Below are 10229 nucleotides of genomic sequence, written 5' to 3' on the forward strand. Positions count from 1 at the left end.
TATGAACATAGTGGAACACGTGTCTTTTTTATATGTTGGGGCATCTTGTGGGTATATGCCCAAGAGAGGTATAGCTGGATCCTCAGGCAGTTCAATATCCAATTTTCTGAGGAACCTCCAGACTGATTACCAGAATGGTTGTACCAGTCTGCAATCCCAACAACAATGGAGGAGTGTTCCTCTTTCTCCGCATCCTCGCCAGCATCTGCTGTCACCTGAGTTTTTGATCTTAGCCATTCTCACTGGTGTGAGGTGAAATCTCAGGGTTGTTTTGATTTGCATTTCCCTTATGACTAAAGATGTTGAACATTTCTTTAGGTGTTTCTCAGCCATTCGGCATTCCTCAGCTGTGAATTGCTTGTTTAGCTCTGAACCTCATTTTTTAATAGGGTTATTTGTCTCCCTGCGGTCTAACTTCTTGAGTTCTTTGTATATTTTGGATATAAGCCCTCTATCTGTTGTAGGATTGGTAAAGATCTTTTCCCAATCTGTTGGTTGCCGTTTTGTCCTAACCACAGTGTCCTTTGCCCTACAGAAGCTTTGCAGTTTTATGAGATCCCATTTGTCGATTCTTGATCTTAGAGCATAAGCCATTGGTGTTTTGTTCAGGAAATTTTTTCCAGTGCCCATGTGTTCCAGATGCTTCCCTAATTTTTCTTCTATTAGTTTGAGTGTATCTGCTTTGATGTGGAGGTCCTTGATCCACTTGGACTTAAGCTTTGTACAGGGTGATAAGCATGGTTCGATCTACATTCTTCTACATGTTGACCTCCAGTTGAACCAGCACCATTTTCTGAAAATGCTATCTTTTTTCCATTTGATGGTTTTGGCTCCTTTGTCAAAAATCAAGTGCCCATAGGTGTGTGGGTTCATTTCTGGGTCTTCAATTCTGTTCCATTGGTCTATCTGTCTGTCTCTGAACCAATACCATGCAGTTTTTATCACTATTGCTCTGTAATACTGTTTGAGGTCAGGGATAGTGATTCCCCCTGAAGTTTTTTTATTGTTGAGGATAGTTTTAGCTATCCTGGGTTTTTTGTTATTCCAGATGAATTTGCAAATTGTTCTGTCTAACTCTTTGAAGAATTGGATTGGTATTTTGATGGGGATTGCATTGAATCTGTAGATCGCTTTTGGTAAAATGGCCATTTTTATTATATTAATCCTGCCAATCCATGAGCATGGGAGATCTTTCCATCTTCTGAGAAATTCTTCAATTTCTTTCTTCAGAGTCTTGAAGTTCTTATTTTACAAATCTTTTACTTGCTTGGTTAAAGTCACACCGAGGTACTTTATATTATTTGGGTCTATTATGAAGGGTGTCGTTTCCCTAATTTCTTTCTCGGCTTGTTTCTCTTTTGTGTAGAGGAAGGCTACTGATTTATTTGAGTTAATTTTATACCCAGCCACTTTGCTGAAGTTGTTTATCAGCTTTAGTAGTTCTCTGGTGGAACTTTTGGGATCACTTAAATATACTATCATATCATCTGCAAATAGTGATATTTTGACTTCTTCTTTTCCGATCTGTATCCCCTTGACCTTCTTTTGTTGTCTGATTGCTCTGGCTAGAACTTCAAGCACTATATTGAATAAGTAGGGAGAGAGTGGGCAGCCTTGTCTAGTCCCTGATTTTAGTGGGATTGCTTCATGTTTCTCTCCATTTAGTTTAATGTTAGCAACTGGTTTGCTGTATATGGCTTTTACTATGTTTAGGTATGGCTCCTTCAACTTTTGCAATCTTCCTCCAGTAGTCAGGTGTCCCATGTACATAATATCAGCCCGTTCCCTTCTTGTTGTTGTGCAGGGACAGAGACAGGGTGGCTGTGCTTGGCTGGTATAGGCAACAGCAAAATAACAGCTCCTTGCAGGCTGTGTGCCCCCAGCTTTCAGCATGGGGGATCAGGCTTAGAGCTTCCTTAAGTACTTCCTGGCTCGTGGCATAGACTCTGCCTTCTCAAAGACCATGGTAGCCCTGATTAGGGAGGGTCAAATACTTGCTGTTGTTCCCCAAGGAGCAGGGCTTTCTCTCCTGGAGGGGTAATCTGGCCAATGTGATCCTTTACTTCTCCACCCAAACTCTTAACCTTGCCTTCAAGGACAAGTACAAGCAGATCTTCCTGGGAGTCGTAGATCATCATAAGCAGTTTTGGTGTTATTTTTCTGGTAACCTGGCCTCTGATGGGGCAGCTGGGGCCATTTCCTTCTGCTTAGTCTACTGGGCAAGGGAGCCTTCCCAGCATGAGTTCAATGGGCTAGGCTACTATCTCACCAAGATCTTCAAGTCTGGTGACCTGAAGGGTCTCTCCCAAGGTTTCACTGTCTCTGTCTAGGGCATCATCATCTATAGAACTGCCTACTTCAAAATCTATGGCACTGCCAAAGGGATGCTGCAAATTAGACCCCAAGGATGTGCACATTATTGTGAGCTTGATGATTGCCCAGAGTGGGACAGCGGTGGCAAGGCTGGTCCTATCCATTTGACCCTATCACTATTAGTGATATGGTGCTATGCTTGTAAACAGGAGCATATGAGAGGCTCCACCCAAAAGCTGACTCAGACAGATACAGATACCCACAGTCAAACAGTGGATGGAGCTTGGGGACTTTAATGGAAGAATAGAAAGGAAGATAGAAATTCCACAGGAAGATCAACAAAATCAACTAGCCTGGATCCTTTGGGCTCTCAGAGACTGAATCATCAACCAAAGAACATACACAGGCTGGACCTAGGCCTCCCTGCTCATACGTAGCAGATGTGCAGCTTGACCTTCACGTGGGTTCTAAATAACTGGAGAAGAGAAGGCTATCCCAAAAGCTGTTGCCTATCTAAGTGATATGTTATTCCAGAAAGCTGCCTTGTCTGGCCTCAGTGGAAGAGTAGGCACCTAGACTCACAGAGGCTTCAGATGGCAGGGTTGGAGAATACCCTGGGGTGCATCAAACCTCTCAAATGAGAAGGGAATTGGGAATGGGGAAAGGATTGGGGGAGGTTGTGAGCAGGAATGGGGCAGTGAGTGGGATATAAAGTGCATAAGTGAAAAAAAATGAAATTAAAATAACATAAAACAAATACAAACAAAATGACCCAACATACAGAAAGGAAATCATGCCTGTTACATCTCCATGGGGCTAGTGTCTTAATAAACATTAGAAAATATCATCTACCACTTTGTTAGAATAGCATGATTTACATTTTAAGTCTTATCCTTGTACCCACAGATAAGTGTGGCTACTAATCCTCATCAATAAAGCCTGTCATTCCGACACACTGAGACAGACCATCACAGAAAACAACTGACAAACTGTAGATATCAACATATCATGGGAAGTCCAGTCCAACAAGTTCATCTACATCATAACTCCCACAGCTATGGTTCAGGGAGCCTGCAGAAAAGGAGATGGAAAGGTTAGAAGTCAGAGTACCAGGGAGTCTGCTGTGATATAGTCTTTTCTAGAAATGTCTGCATAAACAATACCAGATAATGGCAATATCATGGACTTGTTACTATGGAATAGGGAAAGTTTTACAGGGTCCCACCACTACACAATGAATGATACTTAATAACTCTGGGAGAATAGTTATTACCCACTCCCAGGGATAAACCTGTTATTGCTTGTTAAATGCTGAGTGGGAAACCCTGAAACAATTTGCAGACAAATAAAAAAAATGGATTCAGCAAGATATATATATATATATATGTATATATATATGCATTTGTTCTTTCAAATAAATATGTATATGCATATATACCAATAATAATCAAAGAAACAGAGTATCCATTTGAGGCATGAAGGACATGGAAACGGTTCATGGGAGGGCATTTGGAAGGGGCTGGGGGAGAAAGGTAAAAAGGAAAAATGATGTACTTCTTTTTTAATTAAAGTATAATTTAAAAAAACAAAAGAGGAAGGAAGAAAGAAAGGAAAATAAAATTAAAGCCTTATTAACTTAGTATGGTATACTTATAGTCACAGTACTTAAGAGGCTAAGGAATCCTAATTTCAAGGTAACTTTTAGTTACCCACAGAGTTCAAGACCAGACTAAGCTGCATAAAGGTTCATTGTTTGTGCAGTAATAATTAATAGTTAGTTGGATAAAACTACTTGTGGCAGGATCATGAGGTCCAGAGTTTGAATTCACTGCAACATGTAAAAGCCAATTGTGACACTCATGATTCTAACTCCTGTGTGGTGGATAGAGTATTGCTAGAAATTGCAGAAAACAAGCTTAATCCCAGATTCAGTGAGAAGTCCGTCTCAAAGTAATAAGCCAGAGAATGATCAGGCAGGACATTCGGAAGTAGGTGGCTTTTATCATCTATGTGATGAAAAGGGATATCAACTGCAGAATCTCTGGCTACTCACAAATGTTCTTTGTATGGTCAAGGACAACCTATCCTGCTAAGAAGAGAAATACACAAAACCAGGCAGTAGGACACTTGTGACACACCAAATCAATGCATTAAAACCTAAGCATTAAAACCACAGGCTATGCTTTGGAAATTCTGGTTAGTATACATGGGTAAAGAAAGGTTAGTTGATATGCTACAAGATTGTTTTAAATGGGTTAAAAACCTTTCAATGGTGGAAACATGACCTTCTGATCTGCTCCAAAGATTAAACAATTTTATACTATTTTCTCCCCCATTAAGAGTTAACTCAGTTGATCATCAGACTCGGAGACCAGCATTCAGGAAAGCTGACTCACCTGATGAAATGCTGAGATGATAGATGGATAATTTTCACTTAGATGAGAAAATGTACTTTCCTTCCCAGAATCCCTCCCCCTATGAAACTGATTAGAGAGCATCAGTGTTGCTAAACCTGCATGCATTTCTATGATCTAACATAAAAACAATTTTTTTCTTTTACTTCTAGCTTTTTTAAAAAAGATACTGACCAAAACCCTGTGGCTTTGATTGATCAGTAGCATCCCAAGTACATTAATTTTTGGCCATTTACTTAAAGACTTAATAAGATGAACATTGGAAGATATAGTTCAGTTCCTGATGCTGTGCTGTTGTCCCTGACAGGTTAGTTTCTTATGCCAAATTCAAATAAACATTTCACTTTGTGTGGATTCTTGTGCCTGCTAGAGTTGTTTTGGACTTTTAGACCCGAACACCACAAAAGGGAATCCCACTTTCCTATAATAGTCTCATATGTAGACATCTCTCTACTCGATATCTTCTTTATTGGCCACCAAAGAGACAGAAGTTAAAATAGTTACAGATTTCTTATGCAGAGCCATAATATAGATTAAGACTCCTAGTGAATGATTATGTTCATATAGAATCTCAAAAAGCTATGAGATGACATACAGGAAATGTGGAGGCCCTACATGAACATGGTAAAAAGACTATCACTGTACTTTCTTTATATCAAAGAATTTAGAAATAAAAGTGATATTTGTATTTTTCTGACATATATTATAATACACAAATGTAATATTAATTATGTTACATAAAGATAATATAACATATATATATATATATATATATATATATATATATATATATATAAAATTTGTGGTGGGCAGAAAATGATGTTTCCTGCTCCCACTTTAAGAAAACAGCTCTGTAAGGGAAAATGTTCCAGAGCTGCCCATTAAGAACTGTCTTGTGCAGTTGTCAATAAGCAGATCAACAATACTGCCTCCCTAAGCAACAGAGTAGGGAAAGCCTGGGTTGAGGGGACAGAGGTGAGCCAGTCCTGAGGATGCTGGTGTGGGAGAATTCATCCTGCCATTTATCTGTCGGGAGGGGATGTCAATGTGGTTTTGATGCCCCCTCACCCTTCACCACCAGCAGCAGTTGGGAGAATCGGCCCTGAGATTCTGAGAGGTGAAAGCTGGCCCTGTCCCTTGCTTGTACAATACAGTGAAGCTGGCCCTGTGGCAAAGGCAAGAGTGAGCCAGGCCTGAGTGTGTGAGAGTGAGAAAGCTGGTGCAACCCCTCACCAGCTGCAGCAATTGGAAAAGTGGGCCCTGTACTTTGACTAGGCAGCATAGTAGAGCTGACTCTGAAGTCATGAGAGCAGGTGAGCTGATCCTACGAAGATAAAAGCAGGAGAGCTGTCCCGGCCTCCAGTTGATGGCAGCATTGGGTGGCCTAGCCAGAGGAGTCCTGGAGAGCTGTCCCTGCCTCCAGTTGATGGTGGCATTGGGTGGCCTAGCCAGAGGAGTCCTGGAGAGCTGTCCCTGCCTCCAGTTGATGGTGGCATTGGGTGGCCGGCCTAGCCAGAGGAGTCCTGGAGAGCTGTCCCTGCCTCCAGTTGATGGCGACATTGGGTGGCCTAGCCAGAGGAGTACTGGAGAGCTTTCCCTGGTGGTGCAGTTAAAGAGAGCTGGCACTCTAACCAGCTCAACTACCACACAGGTCCTAATCTAGGGCTCTAAATTGTTCCACCACAACATCTTGAACATTTGCAAAAGGTTGGGACTGAAGAAAGGGCCAGTCCTGCTATTCCAAAGTTTCAGGATCTCCACGACACTGGGTAACAGCAGGATAACCAGTAAAAGTCCCAATGAGGATCAAATATTGATGGTGTCAGAAGCCAGAGAACTCAAAGTAGACCAATAATTTATTGTAGTGAACATGTGCATGTGATGACACTGTGCACGCAGAGTTATACTGTGGGACACATACTTCAGTTTCCACAATGAGATTATTTCTATGTTTTATTTTTGTTGTTCTTGTTGGTTGTTGTTGTTGATGATGATGATTTTTGTGTTTTATTTTGTGGGGGAAGTTGCAAGGGCAAAGGGAGGATATGAATGGACTGGGTGATGAAAGGAACTGGGGCTTATGATGTTAAATTCATAAGAATCCAAAAAAGTTTATTTTTTAAGTTAAAAGAAAATAATGTTGTCTCCCTCTCTCACTACCACCCAGCCGTCTCCCTTCACTAGCCGTGAGTCTCTAATATTTGTTTGTTCTGGAAAGCTCCACATGAGTGCATTCAGAGGGACTAATTTCATGATAATATGTGCTAGTATGAATCTACAAACAATGCCAAACCATTTAATTGGGAGTTTTGAATTAAATTGCATCATTGAAACATTTTTAGGTTGATATTTGTTTAAGTTACTGTTTACAATTCTTTTGGGGGCTTTTTAATAATGGTGCTTAGGAATCCTTGTAGATCAACATGCAAATTTTTCTCATACATGCAAATAAAATTTACAAGCTGTGGTTATTTAGTAAGTATTTAAAAATTTAAAAATAATGAGATTTGTTCAAAGGGGCATATTTTTCTTTTATTTTATTATTAAAACCTTGTGAAATGTTTTGTATTTAAGCAAATAATGATTGCTAAACAGTTTAAATCATTAACACTATATGAAGTGCACATGTTATTTAAACTGTCATGACATCACTTGATTTGCTGTCTCTAAAAGTAAACAACAGCTGCAGAAAAGACAAAAGTGTTGCATATGAAATCAGATCTATGGCTGTCCTCTGAATTTCTGAGTTAGAAGACCTTTCCCTGATTGGCTATGCTTTTTTTTTTTAGCTCACGGAATATACACCTCTCAATAACCCTGTACCTGACTCTTGAAATGGCTACCTGGTGATAAGGTCTCTGTATGACCGTAGTCAGTGTCCTTATGGGCAGTTAAAGCCCCGCTCTGTCTACCACTCTTACTAGCTGTGTGGGCCACTAAGTTTACTATCAGCTCACATTGCTCAGCTCCTCTGCAAGCTCTGAATAGGAAGGGTCATGGCAACGTTTGCAAGCTAAAATGAAATTTATTCACTTAAATTGGCATTTTGGATAAAAAATATATTTCTGAAAATAAGTCTTTCTCAATATTAAAGGAAATACTTGAGTACTTGTGTTTTAATATAAGATCAAATCTCACTACTTGCTAAACCCGCCAACCCTCTGGAAGACCTGAATTGGCTACCCCAGGCCCACCTAAGAGGCTTTGATTTCTCGTCTCCTTGCTTTGGCCAAATGCCTGACAAGAAGCAACTTTAGGGAGAAGATCTTGATTCTGGCCTACGGCCTGAAGGCATATGCTTTCTAGTGGTTGAGCAGCAGAGCAGCAGGCAGGCCTGTTGTAGCTGGAGTGTGCAACAGCTGCTTGGTTGCATCTCTGACAAGAAGTCAAAGTGGGTGCTCAGCTGGTTCTCTTCAGGTGCTACCTGCATTTAGCTGGGTCATTTCCCTCTCAGTTAATGCTCATCAGAAATGCTTTCAAAGATATATTTAAAGAATAACTCATTGCCAAGCATTTCCTAAGCAAATTAAGTTGCCAATCAAAATAAACCACCTAAGTCTGACCTTTGTTAACAAGTCCAAATATATCACTTTAACATATGATGTTCAACAATTTTTCTTCACAAAAAGATTGTGACTGTCTTACAGTTCAAAAATATTTAATTCAATATCTTAAGAGTACCAAGAGCGGTACAAGTTTAAAATTGCGAGTACCTTTAAAAATAAAAGAAATACACACTTCTAATATACGATGTCAAAATAGACATTCCCAGTTCTAAAAGGAGAATTGGGCACAGCAAAGAAAGAAGGGAGAAAGTCAAGGCCCAACACTGGCAAGGCAAATACCAACAGCTTCAGAAATCCAACAGCATTGGACCATTATGATTGCATCATCTGGGCTCCAACAGGCTTGGCTACCACCACCCTCCCAGATCTACTGCCTACATCGTAATTATCCTCCAATTTGGGTCAACTCAGTTCATTATCTTCTTTTTTTCCCTCAAACATCCTACCTTTATAGAATTTTTAATACCATGGGTCTCTACTACAATTTTAGGCTAATGTTTATAGCTTTAAGCATAGTTCATTCATGTTCCACACAAGAATTTCACCCTGGACACATTGCAGTTTCTGGAACTTGGTTGAAACCTTCATAACTATTGTATTCTTTTATCTTGTGAGACTATAAAACCAGGATCATGTGGAAAATACCAACTTTTGCTGTCATCTTGAGGCATAGGCTGTCTCTCTTGGTTTTCTATGCTATTGTAGCATAACATGGAAAAATAGCCCCTAAGTTGTAATTTTCCAGCAAGGTACCTTGAAGGCTCTATTTTTATAGATGTTCTCTTTTCAAATAAATATACATTGTTATAGTCTCAATATTTTCCTATAGTTAGAACCTGTAAAGGTCATGGTTTGTTTTTAATGGTGATAATCCCTTTAGCAATCATAGGTACTTTGTTTTTATCTGCTCTATCCTGAACTTTAACAAAATTCAGTCTTCTTTCCTTATTATATTGTACACCTTTAGTTACAACTGTAATCAAATTGTAACATTCCATTCCTCGCCAACCTGTACAGTTTTCCACATTTTTGTGCTCTCTTACACTGTAAACCTGAGTAAATGCAACAAGCAGTAACCACACTACAACCTGAATGTTACCTTAATTGAAATTCTCTCAATCAGATAAATTGATCACCTTTGAATTTTGCACTGCTCCTCTCATTGAGTAAGAAAGAATATAGCCAAATGATGGGCCAAAAATTAACATAATGTTTCTCTATTTGTTCTCCAATAGAGTTCTCATACCAGTACGAAATCTCACAAACTCAATGTTGTACACATTTCTATTAGCATTCTGATCTACTGAACTCCTGAACTCCTGTGGGAATGGACCATTAAAGTTTGTTACAGGATGACAGGACTACTCTATCTCACACTTCTTCCTCATTCATCTCAGAAATTGTTTCTTATAAACTTTATAAGACTTATAAACTCATAAGACTTATAGACAAAATGTCAGGCATATTACAACAATGACTATTTCTTGGTGCCAATAGCCAGTTGATTTGGTTTCTTTTCGCTATGACCAAATACTTGATTTAAATAAAATGGGAGGAGAAGTTCATTTGGACTGAATGTTTCAGGGGATTTTGGCCATCATGACTGGAGGCATGACATGGGGTGACTCATGATGATGAGAAGATTTAACAGCTGCTTGATGACATCTCAGCAGATCAGAAATCACAGATAAAGAAATATCAATGTTCAGATAGCTTTATTCTTTATCCAATTTAATTTAATACAGGATTCCAGTCCATGAATAAAACCATATATTCAGAGTTGAGGGTTTTTTCCCCAATTGTTGCTGGAAAATAATTTTTAAAAACGCTGTCTTTTACCCAGCAGTAGGTCTGGCACCATAGTGCCCCATGATATCTGGTAGATACCTTCATCTCAGTCAGCAAACATCTCACCTGCTCTGCTCCATCCCATATC

At 39.5% G+C, this 10229-nt stretch overlaps 1 pseudogene; it reads left to right on the top strand.

Annotated features, from left to right (window-relative positions):
• The first annotated feature begins 1891 nt into the window (after positions 1–1891).
• Slc25a4-ps1 (solute carrier family 25 member 4, pseudogene 1) lies at positions 1892–2518 on the top strand (annotated as a pseudogene).
• The last annotated feature ends 7711 nt before the right edge of the window (positions 2519–10229 follow it).

This window comes from Rattus norvegicus, chromosome 5 (genome assembly GCF_021556685.1).
Source record: "Rattus norvegicus strain SHRSP/BbbUtx chromosome 5, alternate assembly SHRSP_T2T, whole genome shotgun sequence".
Taxonomy (NCBI): domain Eukaryota; kingdom Metazoa; phylum Chordata; class Mammalia; order Rodentia; family Muridae; genus Rattus; species Rattus norvegicus.